This window comes from Primulina tabacum, chromosome 14, assembly GCF_025594145.1.
Source record: "Primulina tabacum isolate GXHZ01 chromosome 14, ASM2559414v2, whole genome shotgun sequence".
Classification (NCBI taxonomy): Eukaryota; Viridiplantae; Streptophyta; class Magnoliopsida; order Lamiales; family Gesneriaceae; genus Primulina; species Primulina tabacum.
Genome location: NC_134563.1, coordinates 9,716,079 through 9,733,454, shown reverse-complemented (window position 1 = coordinate 9,733,454; position 17,376 = coordinate 9,716,079).

The following is a 17,376-nucleotide window of genomic DNA, read 5'->3' as shown; positions in this document are numbered from 1 at the left end:
GTGATTTATTGGAATATTTCGGAAAGGTTTCTAGATTTTCTTCTATTTTCTTCCTTTTTTCCCTTTCCTTTCTTCTTTCCTTTCCCGTTTCTCTTTCTCTCGGCTGGTTTGTGATTTGCAAAAGGAGAGAGTTCAGATATATATAGACGTAAATCATGATTATCCTTATTAATTTTATTATCATTTTTCTTAATTTTTATTTATTTATTTATTAAATGGAAAAAAATATCATGTTTATCCAAACTTAATATTATTATATTCTTGTATCTAATTATTATATTATATTAAATCTATGTATTATAAATTATCTTTCATTGAACTTAATAATTATTTTACTTAATTACTTAATATATATGTTGAGCTTAATTATAATATTTTATTATATTTTGGGTATTTGGTTTTGGAATGGGAACCTCATAGTACTTGATGAATTTTTAAGTGTATTGTGATTTATGTTAATGTATTTCTAGATACTTTGGACAAATAAAATTTGTATCGAAAGATAATGTGGTAAAATAATAAAATGAAAATAATAAAATTTAGTTATACTAATAAACTTTAAAATGCATTTATGCACCTTTGTGTTTAGGGTGTCATAATATCCCCTCCTTTTAAAAATCTGGTCCCCAGATTTAAGAGTTATTGGAATAAATGCGGATATTGACATCTCATATCTTTCTCTATTTCCCACGTTGCTTCTTCAATGTTGTGATTTTTCCATAAGACTTTTATCAACTGAATTGGTCGACCACGAAGTTCCTTTATTCTTTGGTCCAAAACTTTCACAGATTGTTCTTCATATGTTAGATTTTCTTCCAGATCTATCTGTTGGTGGTCAATCAATTGGGATGAGCCTACTTTGCATTTCCTTAATTGTGATACGTGGAATACGTTATGTATACCAGAGATATTTTCGGGTAGAGATAGACGATAAGCCACAATGCCTATTCGTTCTATCACTTTAGAGGGTCCAACAAATCGAGGATGCAACTTTCCCTTCTTTCCAGTACGCTTGATTCCTTTTCTTGGTGATACTTTTAGTAATACAAAATCTCCGACTTCAAATTTCAAATCTTTCCGCCTCTTATCTGCATAACTCTTCTGTCGACTTTGAGCTGTTTGTATTCGTTGACTGATAAGTTGTATTTTGTCGATAGCTTCTTGTATAATGTCAGGCCTGATTGCTCGTTCTTGTCCATTCTTTGTGCCTCTCCATTCATCGATATCCCAGTTAAGAGGAGAGCGACATTTTCTTCCATATAATGCTTCATATGGTGCCATTTTTATTGAGGATTGATAACTATTGTTGTATGAAAATTCAACTAGAGGCAAATGTTTTCCTCAGTTTGCCCCAAAATCCAGCACACATGCGCGAAGCATGTCTTCAAATATTTGAATGGTTCGTTCAGACTGACCATCAGTTTGTGGATGTGCTGCTGTGCTAAAATTTAATTTGGTATCAAGGCATTCCTGAAGTTTTTTCCATAATCTTGACGTTAACTTTGGATCTCTATCAGATACTATGATAGTGAGGATACCATGTAACCGTATAATTTCCTTCTGATATAAATCAGCCAGTTTCTCTAACCCATATTTGTGACTTATGGGTATCAAATGTGCTGACTTGGTTAAGTGATCAACGATAACACATATGCTATTAAAACCTCCTGGGAGCTGGGGTAATCTGGTCACAAAGTCTATAGTTATTTGATCCCATTTCCATTCTGGTATAGGAAGTGGTTGCAAAAGACCTGCTGGTCTTTGATGTTCAGCCTTTATCATTTGGCAAGATAGGCATTGTGAAATGAAATCTGCAATATCTCGTGTCATTCCTTTCCACCAGAAGTGTTTTTTAATCTCTTGGTACATCTTAGATCCTCCTGGATGAATGCTGATCCGAGACTGATGTGATTTTTCCATTATTTCCTTTTTCATTGAGCTAGGCACAAAAATACGGTCATGATAAAATAGTATTCCTTGTGAATTGGTGACGAAATTTGAATCAGTGCGGAGTTTGGAAACTTCTTGGTCCAATTCTTGATTTTGCTTAATTCTGCTATGAAATTCAGGTTCGATTCTTAATCCGGCCAAGTGCCCTCGTGAATGGATGTGTACCTATTCTCTTACTTCTTTCATTTCCAAACAAGCCATGCTAATCTTTCTACTTAAAGTATCGGCTACTACATTAGCTTTACCTGATTGATAAAGAATGGAACAATCGTAATCTTCCAAAAATTCAATCCATCTTCTTTGTCTCATGTTCAGCTCTTTTTGAGTAAATAAATACTTCAAGCTTTTGTGGTTTGTATAAATATCAAAATTGGAACCGTACAAGTAGTGTCTCCATTTTGCTAATGCAAACACTATTGCTCCTAATTCCAGATAATGAGTGGGATAATTTAACTCGTGATTCTTTAATTTTCTAGATGCATATGCAATAACTTTATCGTTTTGCATTAATACACATCCAAAGCCTTCTTTTGAGGCATCTGTGTAAACCACAAATCCTTCTGTCTCTTCTGGTAAAGCTAATACAGATGCACTAGTAAGCATTTTTTTTAATTTGCAGAAACTTTTCTCACATTCATCATTCCACAAGAAAAGGTTGTCTTTGCGAGTTATCTATGTCAGGGGAACAAGCAATTTTCGTAAAATCTTTAATGAATCTTCGGTAGTATCTGCTAGGCCGAGAAAACTTCTAATTTCTGTGATGTTGATTGGTTGTTTCCAGCGAGATATGGCTTCTATTTTTGCAGGATCTACTTCAAGTCCTTTCTTAGAGATAAAGTGGCTAAGAAATGACATTTTGTCTAGCCAAAATTCACACTTACTGAATTTGACATACAATTGATGTTCTTTCAAAGTTTTGAGAATCAATCGTAGATGTTGAGCATGTTCCTCATGACTTTTTGAAAATATCAAAATGTCATCTATGAATATGACAACGAATTTGTCAAAGAATGGTTGAAATATTTGATGCATCATATCCATGAAAGCTGCAGGAGCGTTGGTTAATCCGAATGTATTACCACAAACTCATAGTGTCCATAACGGGCATTAAAATCTGTTTTGGAGATGTCATCCTCTTTAATTCTCAATTTGTAATATCCTTGCCGCAAATCAAGTTTTGAATATACTTGAGACTCTTGTAAGAAATCAAATAATTCTTCGATATGTGGTAGAGGATATTTGTTTTTGATGGTAACATTGTTAAGTTCTCGATAATCAATGCACATCCTTAGAGTTCCATCTTTCTTTTTGACAAATAATACAGGAGCACCCCATGGAGATGTACTAGTCCGGACGTATTTCTTGTCCATGAGCTCTTGTAATTGGAGTTTTAATTCTTTTAACTCTGAAGGTGCCATTCGGTATGGAGTTTTTGATCTGGGTTGTGCTCCAGGTATTAGATCAATGGAAAACTCTACGTCTCTTTGAGGAGGTAAAGTATTGATTTCTTCAGGAAAAACCTCTGGAAATTCTTGTACAACTAAGATTTCGGAGATCTTGATTTGATCATTTGGCTTATTTATCAAATAAGCTAGAAATCCTTGTCCGTTGTCTTTTAGTATAGCCTTAGCTTCTGCTGTTGATACTATTCCCAGGGTATGGTTAGCTTTGGAATTGATTGGATGAGAAGTTTGAAGATAAACTTCTTTTGTGTAGCAATTGAGCTGGGCTTGGTGTCTAAATAACCAGTCCATTCCAAGAATAATATCATAGTTCTTGATAGGTAACTCAATCAAATCTGCTAGATATTCTTTTTCTTGAAATTTTAAGGGACAGTTTTTGTAAATGATGTCAGTAATCATCGTTGTCCCTAAAGGTGAGCAAATTTCGAAGCTATATGGTTGCTGCTCAAATAACAGTGGTAATTTATATACAAAAACTTTTGCAGATAAAAGAATGAGTAGCTCCTGAATCAAATAAAGTTTTTTCATAACTGGATAATATGGTAACAGTACCTTCTACGACTGCAGTGGGGTCAACTTCCTCCTCTTTGTTTCTTAAGAGGGCATAGGCTCGAGCAGGTATCTTTGGCTTTGTTGTGGGTTGAGTCTTCTACGTTTTTTTTGGACAATCTTGAATATGGTGTTGCTCACTTCCGCAAATAAGACATTTCCCACCTTTTCTCCAGCACTTTTCTTCTTCATGATTTGATAATCCACAATATCCATACTTTTTATTGTTGTTTCTTGGAACTTTTCCTTTGACAGCTTCTCCTTGCCTGACTGATTGTGTTTTTTTTTTCAAATTTTCTTTTCCGATTTTTATCCTCAAAAAGGTTGGGCTTCCTAATTTTCTTTTCTTCTTCCTCTTTTTTAAGAAGTACCTTGATGTCTTCTTCTACTCGTAGAGCTTGATTGACAGCAGAAACATAACTGGCAATTCTGTGGACAATGTTGCCCAACAAATATCTAAATTTAATCGTTGAACAATTTTTTTTCTTTTTCTTACCTCATATTCCATGTAGTGTGGTGCATACTGTATAAGACGGTGGAATTCTGCCTCATATTGAGCTACGGTCATGTCACCTTGGACTAAATCCATAAATTCGCGTTCTCGGGTATTTTATATAACTTGAGTTATATATTTACCTTCGAATTCTTGCAGAAAATTGTCCCACGTTTTTGGGGTGTGATTCTTTGTCCACTTATGTTCCACCGTACACCACCTAGTTATGAGCTGCTTCTTCAAATAAGTAAGTGGAAAAATTCACCTTTTGTTCTTCAGAATAATTAAGAATAGAGAATATTTTGTTGATTTTGCTTAGCCAAGATTCTGCTTGATACACATCTGGTTTGCCTTCAAACTTTGGCGGTTTGAATCTCAAAAATCTCTCAAGAGCTCGATTATTTACCTCAATGTGATGTTGTTGAGCTTGATCATGAGGTCGTGGTGGATTTTGCTGACAAAACTGCACAAATTGATGCATTATTTTAAACATATTTTGTACGTTTTGTTCTTGGGGGGGATTGTGTTGAGCGCTTCTGGAATTTCCACCAGTTGCCGAGTTGTGGTCATCTTGAGAGGGAATTTCTTGTTTGATTCTGGCTTGAGTACTATTTTGTGAAGACGTCATTCTAAACACATAAATATAAAATATGAAATATCTTGTACTATATTTATATATATATATATATATATATATATGAAATAACATGACATGTTTCAAATATTTACAATACCCAAGCATAATACAAACAGAACTAGCAAACTGGGTCATCATGCCTACAAAAAGTGATGACCTTGATAATCATCATACCTACAAAAGATTATGATTATTAATACTAGTTATATACTAGTGTCAAATAATCACTGTCTTCATTCGTCGTCTGAGAGATCTATAAAAGTTGTGTGGCTCGAGCCTTCATTTGTGCCTGTGGTTTCCATGGTAATATTTTGATCCGTATTTGGCAGTGATGTATATGGTTCAACTGGGTCTAGTTCATAACTAAGCTCATTAACATTTTCACTTTCGGGTATGATAGTCATTGGAACAAGTTCATCTACTCCAAATACAAAGTTTTCCCCCGTGAAGTCAGGAAGAAATTCAACTTCAGGTGACTGCAACAGATAATCTTCTATCATAAAGGGTTTTTGATCTAGTTTTGTGTTCATGACTCCAGAATATTCTACAAAAGGGGTTGGTACATACTGTGGAATATTTTTAGTCAAGCTACTACCTTCGGTTTCAAATGTGTTAGTGATGGGAGGCCATTCCGTGGATAGATTGATAAACAAGTTCACGCCCATGCATGATTAAGTGGTCAATGTGGATTGAAGGGTGTGATACTCCTTTTAGGAAACTAATCAAACATCGGTCATAGAATTCATGCATGTCTAGTAAGTATATAAGAATGCGGTCTCTTTCATACAGTACATGACTCACTTCTCCCTGATATGCTAGATTATCAGCCCTCATCCGTTCTTCAATAAATCCATGAAAAGTTTCAGTTGTTCCAAAGGTTTCAAAATGCTCCCGATACATATTCACTAGGCATTTCAAATCCGAGTTTTCTGTGCTTAATTTTGTTATTTCTTCCTCCATGTGTTTGATGATTATAGTTTGTTTATTTCTTGATGTCCCACTAGACTCCGTCATCCTGAAGGAAAACATTTCAATTATGAGAAAAACATAAAGATTAACGTATGACATTATAATAAACCTTAGGTTCCTGTCTCTAGACTCTAAGAAATCTGGGCTTTGATATCACCTCTGTGACGTCCGATTTAGGAATTCATAATTATTCCCTTATTGAATGCCACATTTTCTACAATATTTATTTATTGAACTGCTATCTTTATTTTTACCATTATCATTAAAAATATTGTAGATAAAAATTTAAATATTTTCTACTATCATTAAAAGACTATACACAAATATTTACATTCTTATTTCAAATATGTACAATTATTTTACAGCGGAAGTTTAACATTTTTTATAAACAGATCATCACGACTTTCAAATGCTCTTATTTCAGCTTCAGTTATTTTCCTCTTATTCCAATTCTGGGGTTCCTGTCTGGAAATTACAATAGACGAAGAGAAACAGAGGGTTAAGTCTTTGAGTACTTAGTGAGTTTAAATTAATATATATCTTTTAAATAAGTTAAAATGACGCTTCATCATAATTATGCATGAAGTAATAAGCATAACAAATTAGATGTTATGAATGCTATGAAATGTTAAAATTACTACGAATAATAGATAAATGCAATTATTTCATAAATTAACATTTCTGGCTCTAATTGAGCACTTATAAGATCCTTTTACGAGCCGGGTGAACCACTCTCCAGACCAAAATATTCGGTGCGCGTTGTTCAGATGAACCATATACCCGGGACTTTTGACCCGTTGTTCTTGGACTCACTTTCCGGGCCGAAGCCACGTTGTCCAGTGAACTCAATTTCCGAACCAAAATCCGTTGTCCATGACTCCATTGATTAATGGTATATCAATCCATTCATAAATATGTAAGAAAATATATCAGTAATCGAAATGAATTGTAGATGATATTTGAACATTAAATAAATGCTATTGAAATTTTCAGGCCAAATGCCAAAGGCTTTAATAGAAGAATGAATAGTAACTTTCTCATCTGATAACTTACAGTTTAGGCTTGATTAGTAATCCGAGTTGTTGGAGCAAGTCCTTGCTTGAAACGGAATTCCGTTGCCGTTTCTCGGAATATATTTGTTTGATTTTCTTGTTTTTGATCGATCCTCTTATGTCACCTCCAGTGCTATATTGCTTTACGATATGAGGTGAATAGTTGGTGATTTAATGGAATTTTTCGGAAAGATTTATAGATTTTCTTCTATTTTCTTCCTCTTTTCCCTTTCCTTTCCCGTTTCTCTTTCTCTCGGCTGGTTTGTGATTTGCAAAAGGAGAGAGTTCAGATATATATAGCCGTAAATCATGCTTATCCTTATTAATTTTATTATCATTTTTTTAATTTTTATTTATTTATTTATTTATTAAATGGAAAAAATATCATGTTTATACAAACTTAATATTATTATATTCTTGTATCTAATTATTATATTATATTAAACCTATGTATTATAAATTATCTTTCATTGAACTTAATAATTATTGTACTTAATTACTTAATATATATGTTGAGCTTAATTATAATATTTTATTATATTTTGGGTATTTGGTTTTGGAATGAGAACCTTATAGTACTTGATGAATTTTTAAGTGTATTCTGATGTATTTTAATGTATTTCTAGATACTTTGGACAAATAAAATTTGTATCGAAAAATAATGTGGTAAAATAATAAAATGAAAACAATAAAATTTAGTTATACTAATAAACTTTAAAATGCATTTATGCACCTTTGTGTTTAGGGTGTTACAAAATCGACCCTCACCCATCGGTCATCGTTTTCGCCGGATGTCATGAGAAAATTTTAATGTTAGACTTACTATAGCTCATTCTTGTTGTTCTAAGTTAGATTTCGATTTTTAAAGATAATTTCAGATTTTAGTATTTCGAAATTTTGGTGTATTTTGATTCTTCTGAATTCCAATAATTGATATATGTTAAATTGATGATTGTAGGTACTATAATTGAGCCGATTTGAGGTATTGATAATTTTTTGGAATTTATTTGGGCATTATTTCGAATTTTCATATTTTATATATATTGGTGGTTTTCAATTTTTAGTGTTGATTATTTATTATTTGAATGTTTAGATACTATAGAAAATATAAGTGCAAATTTATGAAATTTTGTATGAATTTTTGAAAAATTCAAAATTATGTAAATGAAATTTTCGAACCTACATGGCTCTAAAAAATTTATATTTAAATGTATTATGTCTTAAGATTCTCAAATGTTAACTTCGAGAATTGTTTTGGAATAATTATAATTGTTCGAGGTTTCTTGGATTAAAGTAACGATTGTTTAGTGACGGTAATATTGATTTGATTTAGTTAGCCATAATAAGTTAAATTAAGAAAAATCGAAGAACACAAATTCAGTAGTATTTTAGCTCCATGTTTTTGAAGGTATTAAATATTAAATACTTTTGTTCTATGTTTTCATGAAGTCAATGTTTACATATTTTTTATTTTAAAATTTTTAGTTAATTATTTATTTTATTAAATACAGTATGGGATGGAGCCAGTCCCAAGTAATTTTGAATCCTGGTTCTGCCCCTGTATGAGACGGTCTCAAGAATCTTTATCTGTGAGACGAGTCAACCCTACCGATATTCACAATAAAAAGTAATATTCTTAGCATAAAAAGTTGTATTTTTTCATGGATGACCCAAATAAGAAATCAGTCTCAAAAAATACGACCCGTGAGACCGTCTCACACAAGTTTTTGTCTTAGAATATTTAGAAGATAGGGTGATTATGACATTGATAAGTTCAGGTTCAGCCGAAGATGAAAACTATGTAGAGTCAACTCTAAGGGTGTATAGATTATAAGTCTATAACCACATTTGGATTTATCTTACTCTTCATCAATCTTCAGTCATTCCATACATCATCGACTCTTCGTGTTTAGCCTCAGCATAAATGCAAGGGAAGCCTATGAATGTATCATTCACAGAGCATATAATAGATAACAGAATATAAATGAAACAAATGCTGGGAATATACATATATCTTCAACATTTTTTGTAGAATGAAATATAATCGAAATTATTAGAAAAAATAATTTAAAAATTCAAAATTTATAAATCAACTCACAAAAACAAAAATTACTAAGATGAGAAAACTTCACACTTGAGGCTGACATGATCAATTAATTGGTCTCCTTCAAAAAAAAAAGAAGAAGAAGAAAGAATTAATTCTCCTGAAAAAATGGCAAAGCCATGGCTAGGGAGTGGGTATGGAGCATCGGTGGAGCTGGTGGTTTCCATCACTCCTTCGGCTTCTACTATTGCTCTTGTTCAATTTTTTTATATTGTGTTTGGATTGATGAAACAAATAAATCTATTCTGAATTTGAATTTTTGTTTGTGCCAAAATAAAATCTTAATATTTAAAATCATACTTTTGACAAAATATTAACTTTGAATCAATGAATCTAGCTCGAATACGAAATTTCCTTGTTAAGATTGAAACTTAAAGTTAATTTTACCCAAAAGCTAGTTTAAGATAAGATTATTATTCAAGTACATATATATACAACTCTAAAATACTTAATTCAACTAATGTGAGATAACTAATAAAATTAGACATCTAAATAATCCATTTTTCAGTAGATAGAGAATATAAAAATTTCATGGTCAAAAAATAAAACTAACCCTTTTATATTTTATAAATATAAAAGTGGTATATATATATTTTTTTCTTACAGGTAAGCCCCGGCCCTGCAGAGGCGGTGCTTTTAATTTGTTAAGCCAGTGTCTTTTTAATGTCCGCCTGTGAGAGCTTTTGAGGGGTTCATTTTTTATTATTATTATTATTAATAATAATATATTACTATTGTAGTTGTATGTTACGTTATTAGATAAACTTTATTACTACGTTGGATTAATCGTGCATGAATGAGAGTAGTACTTAGATGAGTGACCTCTTAAGAAGTTCTCGTTCGTTTAACTATTAACGTTGTGTCGATTAATCTGGTTAGCTAAGTGGGTCGTAAAAGAATGACACCAGATCTTAACGAGTAATACTATCTCTGTTGGAGACATGGTCAGCGGTAGGGAAATGGTAAGACCGATCTTTAAGAAATATGAGACAATACCATCAGATAGACATGTACCTCTCCTAATAGTTCGACCCATTAGCACTCATGTAGGTGTAATATGCTCTGTCACGAGTATAAGGAAATAAAGTTGTGCATTAGTTAACAGCTATAGCTTTTAGCCTAGTGGTAAGCGCTTGATCCTAACAATTTGTATCAGACCAGAGTTTTTTTGAACTCTGATATTCATATATTGAAATGACATCATTTTACAAGATCCATATATTTTCTAAAGGAGATTATGTTTGGAAGATACACATGCATGCACATCTAGCTCCACAAAATGATGACATATGCTCCACAAAATGATGACATATGATATGTCATCACTGATTGTCCAATGAAGGTCCTTAAAGTCAACACTACCATAACCATGTTAAAGAGTGCACCACAACTAGTTGAAAAACATTAGTCAAAGTGGACCGTGGAGGATAAAAAGAAAGCTAAATTGGACAATGTGATCAAAGATATCCTCTATAGGACTCTTGCCAAAAAAATGTTCAGCAAAATCAAGAATTGTTCTACAGCCAAATAGATTTGAAAAAAAACCAACCAACTATGTGAAGGAAATGACCACAGGAGAACAAGCTGACATTGGCTATTCAAAAGTTTAACAATGCAAAAGTTAAGCCCAACGAGATATAGAATGAGTTTGATGAACTATTTAGTAGCATTGTAATATAGCTTGATTATCTTAGCAAAGAATACTCTAACTGTGAACTTTCTTTTAAGGTAATGAGAGCATTGTCCAAAGAATGAGAGATAAAGACCGTAGAAATTAGGGAGTCTATGGACCTCAACTAACTTGAGTTTCATGACTTGTTTGCAGATTTGAAGGCTCGTTAGTACAATCTGCGGATGCGAACAAAAGAAAAACCTTCCACCCATCAACCTACCAAAGCTCTAGCCACTACAACCACTACACTAACCAATGTTGAAGAGTCTTCTAGCAGAAAATTCGCTGACCTGATAAGAAATGAGGTCATGTCATTATTTATTTAAAAATTCGAAAAATTCATGAGAAAGAATCAATCTAAGTTTAATTCTTATCATAAAAAGGATCAAGATGGTGATAATTATCAAGCTTGTTTTAACTGTGAAAAGAAGAACCATTTCATTGCAGATTGTAATAGCCAAAGAAAGATGACAAAAACCCTATGAGAAGATAAGGTCCAGAGATAAAATATCATTAAAGAAAAAGAAGAACCGGAAAGTGCTTGTTCCCACTACAAGAAATCTGATCTATCACGACGCACCGCACGTTGAACGTTTTCTTATGATACTATTTGACGACGCATAATGTGTGTTATTATTTTATTTTGTGTGTTATTTTATGTTTTATTTTGTGTGTTATTTTATGTTGTGTGTTCATTTATTTATTAGTTTTATTTGAGTGTTTTATTTGCTTTTGAGTTGTTTGCTTGTGTGTTTGTAGTGTCATAATCATGAAATTTTTTGAAATGGCCAATGGTGAACAAAATTTGTGTATTGAGAAGCAAGGTCATGCATTTTATTCATGTTTATCAATCAATTTGAAAAATTTAGAGAACAATCATGAGATTTGGTAAGCTTGAGGCTTATAATTTCTAAACAGCTCTGTGATTTTCATTTGACATTGAAATAAATTTTTGCAAACACATATATGATTGAGGCAATCTTTGATTTTATTTGGGCCTATTTATATTGTTTATAACTATTCATTTGAAGCCCTCTTGAGCCTATATGAGAAAAGAATTGTGTTCTTGAAATTTCTTGGAAGCCAAACACTTTTCTTTTGAATATATATGTATTTGGTTGATACATTGAGACACTATTTTTCACTGATGATTAGATTCTACTCTGTGTTTGTGAATTGAGATTTTGTCTAGAACTATCCAAACAACACTCGAGGTGAAATACGGACAAACTATAATTTAGGAATGATTTAGGTGATTTTTTTTGGATCGATTGAGCCTTTCAAGCTACCAAATAAAAATAATTTATCATTTGTCACCTCTTTATAGCCTATATGAATTCGAATAGCACACGCGAATATGTGTAAAAGACCCCATTCGATATCGTTTCAAATATCCCACATTTACCACCCATTTGAATATCTTATACATTAATTTCCTACCTTTTCAAGGGAGTAAGAATTCAAAGGATTAAAGAAATTGAAATTCTCCTACAAAAGTAAAGAAAAAATTGAATGATGTTTGATTGAAGAAGTTGGAGAAAAAGAGGAGCCAAGGGAAGAGTGGAGGCTGCTGCTAGAAGATTGAAGACTCAAGTTCATCAAGTTCTTGGGAAACTTTTTGCACAACTCCAGGAACGGAATCAGCACTTCAAACTCTTGTTCTAAGTTCTTCTTTCTTTTATTTTTCAGTTGATATGTCTTGTTTTAAAACCATGTTTTGTTGTTTTTCTTGTGTTATTATGAACTAATTTTTATTTCTAGAGAAAAGATGGAACAAAATTAGAAACCATGTGTTAGAATCTATGAACTAAGCTATTTAAGTTTTTCATATTGTTCATTTGTATTGTTCTAATCTTAATGCTTTCAATTTATTGACCATAATTTGAATGATTTATATGTTTACAATTTATCACTCGGAAGAGGAAATTATAAACAAGAAATGAGAAAAATACATCAATGGTATTTATAGAGTTCGGGAGGGCCTGTAATGCTATTGAAGCCCATAGAGAATCTAGTGCTTGATGTGTTATTTATTTGTTGATTGTTGATGGAACGTTGCAATCCATTTTTAGATAATTAAAGTCTACTTAACACTAGGGAGAGGGAGTAGATAATTATATGATTCTTGGCTAATGAATAAGAAGGATTTTTATAACATAGCTACAAGAACTTACAAATGGTGGACAGTTGCGTAAAATCGGACCTCTAGATCTTTTATCCCATTGTTATTTGTTACAATTTGGTGTTACATTTAAACCTATTTTCAATTTAGTTATTCTTGCAACCAAATCTTTTAATTGATTTTTTTAAATAAAGTCGAGACCATTTTAATCACAAGCACTAATATACATTTATATACATACTCCTCGTGGGATCGACACTTGTACTCAAAAATACATTTTACTATAACTTGACGTTGTGATCTTGCGAGCAATTAAGAAAACACGCAACAATGTGCTCAGCGTCACTCAAATAGCGAATCGTGTGCGTTCATTTTCCCAACTTTATTTTGGGTTATTTTGCAACTAGACAAAGCTAATGCATCACAAAATATAAGCATTTGACGACATAGAGCATACTCAACGTCGCTAATACGTAGTGGGAAATTTTCCCTCTAACGTTCTAAGTCCTTTGGCAACGTGACTCAATTAAAGTGTCGCAGAAAGATAATCCTAGAGCGTCGCAAAACTCGTAAAACATTTCAATACGCTTAGCAAGCGTTGCAAAAAAATTTTTACGGAAAAGTTATTTCATTGGTACATTTCGCAACACATCTTACACTCAACTTCGCTAAAGTGTGGAGTGTCTTTTCACAACGCGACTCATTGGCCTTTGTGCGTCGCCGAATAGCTTTAATTTTTTAACCAATGTCAAGGAATGTAAACGAGATGGGCCTATTCACAAGATTTTTGAACCGACTCAAAAAATACTTAATTCGAATTTAACTTAACTCAAGATCAAGTTATTTTGGTCTATATATAGTTCCCAAGCCGATCGCGAGCTTTGATATCTTATTAATATTCTATAAATATATATTAAATAAATAAATTTCGAGAATTTAATAATTCGAATAGCTCGCGAGCAAAACATTTAAAATTTTTTGAACTTTGAATCGAGCTCGAGCCCGATTATATGTATTTCAATCCGAATTTGAGCCATTTAATTTTCATTATATTCAGCTCGATTCAGTTCATTTACATTTCTCATAATGACATCTAAACTTAATATATTTTCCCTTCTTCCATTAATTTTAAGTATGTTTCATGGTAGGGGTGTTCAAACTTTTGTTAAAGTCAGAAACCAGAAATTGAAACCGAAAAAATAGGTAATCAAACTAAATCGAACCGACAACCGAATTTTTTATTTTGGATTCAAATGCTAAAAATGAAATTTCTATGATTAAATTTCAGATTATGTGTCAAAATCGAACAGACCAAAAATACCCAAAATTTAATTAAGCTAATAATTTTTTTTTATTTTTTATATAGATCATATATATTTTATAAAATATTTTTTGTGAATTAAGTATATAAATTTGTTAATTTTTAGTTGATTAATATTTATTTAATTCATTTCGATCTTAGATTTAAATATTTTATAAAAAATTAACTGAAAAATAATAGCTAAAATTTTATATTTTATTTAATTACTAATTTAAATAATTGTCCAAACTCAATAAATGAAATCAAAATAATCAAACCATTTTATTATAAAACAAATCGAACCGAAGTCTCATGGCTTCGCCATTCCTCTGTGCTATCTTCTCGAACAACACAAAATTACACTGAAGATGTTCCAAAGCTCCACCCCATCAAAATGATGAATACCATCGCTGGGAAGATGTACAATAAGAATGATTTTCCAAAAGGCGTCGAACTATTGGAAATCAAGAAAGAAAATTGAAAGGAGCAAGAAGCCAACCAAGACACCGTCTAGAGAAGCCAAAAGGAAGCATGTCTTGTCTTCTGATTCAGACTCTGATACAAGTAGGGATAAGGTTCCCCACACCCAAGTTTTTGGTGGACCTAAGAAGGCAGAGACCAATAAAAAGGCTAAAAAGCCTAAAGTAAAGAAAATCAAACTGATCAAGCATGTGTTGGAACGACTCCATCCAATTCCAATGTTATTCGTCCCAATATCTAACTTGTTATGAGTTAAATTTGTGGAACGTGAAGAAGTTACCACACAGTACTCTAGACTGTCTGCCATAGACCCTAATGATAAGGGCAAAGGCATACTTGTTGAACAGTCCAAGCTTTCAAACACTCAAGCCGCGCTCACGCTATCAATGTTGTCATGCAGTGTGTTGAAGAAATTTTCAAAGAAAGACTTGGCATGTTTGATCAACGAGTTGATTCCATTTCTGTAATTCATGAAAAGAGAAAGCTCAAGGCGGTAGTTGAATTTGAAGAAAAGAAATTGCACTGGACTGAGACTGATCCTATCTCTGAAACTCTGGAACGACACGAGTTCATAGAAATGAAACTCAAGGAAAGTGTGTTGCGATGTATCATAAAGCGAAAGAGGGAAAACTTTAATGCACACAATCCATAAGCCAGAGATAATGTTGTGGTGATTCAACATCTTGAAATTGATGCACTATCCATTTCCATTATTGTAAAGATGAAAAGACAAGTATGAGTTGCTTATAGAAGAGGATGAAGACTTTCATGGCGTGTTTGACAGTGAAGAAACTCTCACTGGTGGCCAGATCAAGCTGTAGCAGCACAAAGTCAAGGTGTTGAGATACCCATAAGGGAAACTCCAACAGAACTCCATAAAATCAGGTTGTTGAGAACCCCTCCATGGAAGCACTCCCAAAACTCAAGTTGCTCCTACCCCAATCTAGCCAGAGGTCAATATTCAAAAGTTTGAACAAATGTTTGGGTACTCGGAAAATATTTTCGCTGATCCATTCCCCAAAAATATACAAGTTGGCGGATCAGCTCATGCATTTCCTCCTTCTTCATCTCATATTCGAAATTTTTCAGAAATTCAACTCACACATGTGGATGATGTGGTAAATCTTTGTCTCACTTTGATTTTGAATAAGTCCAACCAGGGCCCAAACCAATGGCAGAAATGGCTGAGACACAGCTAGAAGAAAAAGTTCTCATTTCTTCAATCACCACTCCAACTGCTGAACATTTGAACACGATGTATGAGGATCTCTATCCCCAAATACTGACCGATGGAGAGCTTGATTGGAACTTCTTATGTAGATACCCAACCAATACTTCTTTGATTGGATCAAGCCACTTATTCTCAGTCTCCTCATAATTTATTCGAGCCAGATGAACTTGCTGAAGGAGATTCCTTTCCGCAACAGCTACTGGATCAAATTCAATCCGTGTAAAAATCTGTCAACAGTCTGGAGATCAAACACTTTTCTCACACGATTTCCTTTGATCATTTCGAATCTCAAGTGCTAAAATTTATGAGTTTAATTAGGAAGCACTTCCTGAATTTAAGCATTGATCAGACCACGATGAAGAATCAAGTCGTCCTTATGAACGTTGAAATTTCATTTCAAATCACTCTATTAAATAATCATATGGATGCATGTCTTGATCATTTACAGACCACCCTTGGTAGCCAGTTTCAAGAAATTTTGGAGTACATGCAAGGTGGTGATGCCAAAAGAAGGAAGATTATAAGAAGTTAGAAGAGCAAAAGAGGAAGGCTGAAAAAAACCAAATTTGAAGAGGATAAGCGAGCTAAAGCAAAAAGAGGCGGAGATATGTGGAAGAGGCGAGAAGAAAGAGAGTTGGTGACAGTTGTAGCAACGGCTCAAGTTTTAAGAAATAAGGTTTTCTTTATTTTATAGGTGTAATAGGTTTACTTTCTCCATACTTATAAAAATGTAATTTCGGTCACTCAATGAAATACATTATTTTTTTTTTAAATTGTGTTTGACATTTGAATTTCTCACTTGTATATATTGTATTTAGTCCAGCCGTTTAGTTTTGACGTCAATAAAAATGAGGAAAGTTTTAGATTGAAAATATCCTAGTTTTAGTGATAACAAACTGTCTCGAGCTGTTTCAAGTCTAGCTGCTATTTTCATGAAATATGATCAGGATTCTAGATGGATGCCAAAAATTTGAGATGGATTGCACTTTCGCTAATTTGTACAAGTCAAAATGCTTTAAAACTAGCTTCTATCCAACCGGACATCATCAGCACCTCAACCCGCAGACTGATCCTAGTTGTATATGTATATCAACTAAAGTACATTGACATATCATGTACAATATCCTATCAACCCTCAGTTGATAATAATGTTTCCTAATATGTCAAGAGAAAATCAATTTTTCAGAATCCAAATTCATTAAAAGAAAAGAAGCATTAATTGCAGTGTGATATATATAAAGAGAAGTTGACAATGTCATCCTATAGGAATTTAGTACATATGATCAGTTAAAGAATTTATGACCATTGGGAGATATTCAAATATCAATATGCAGATTCAAGATTGAAGGAAAGA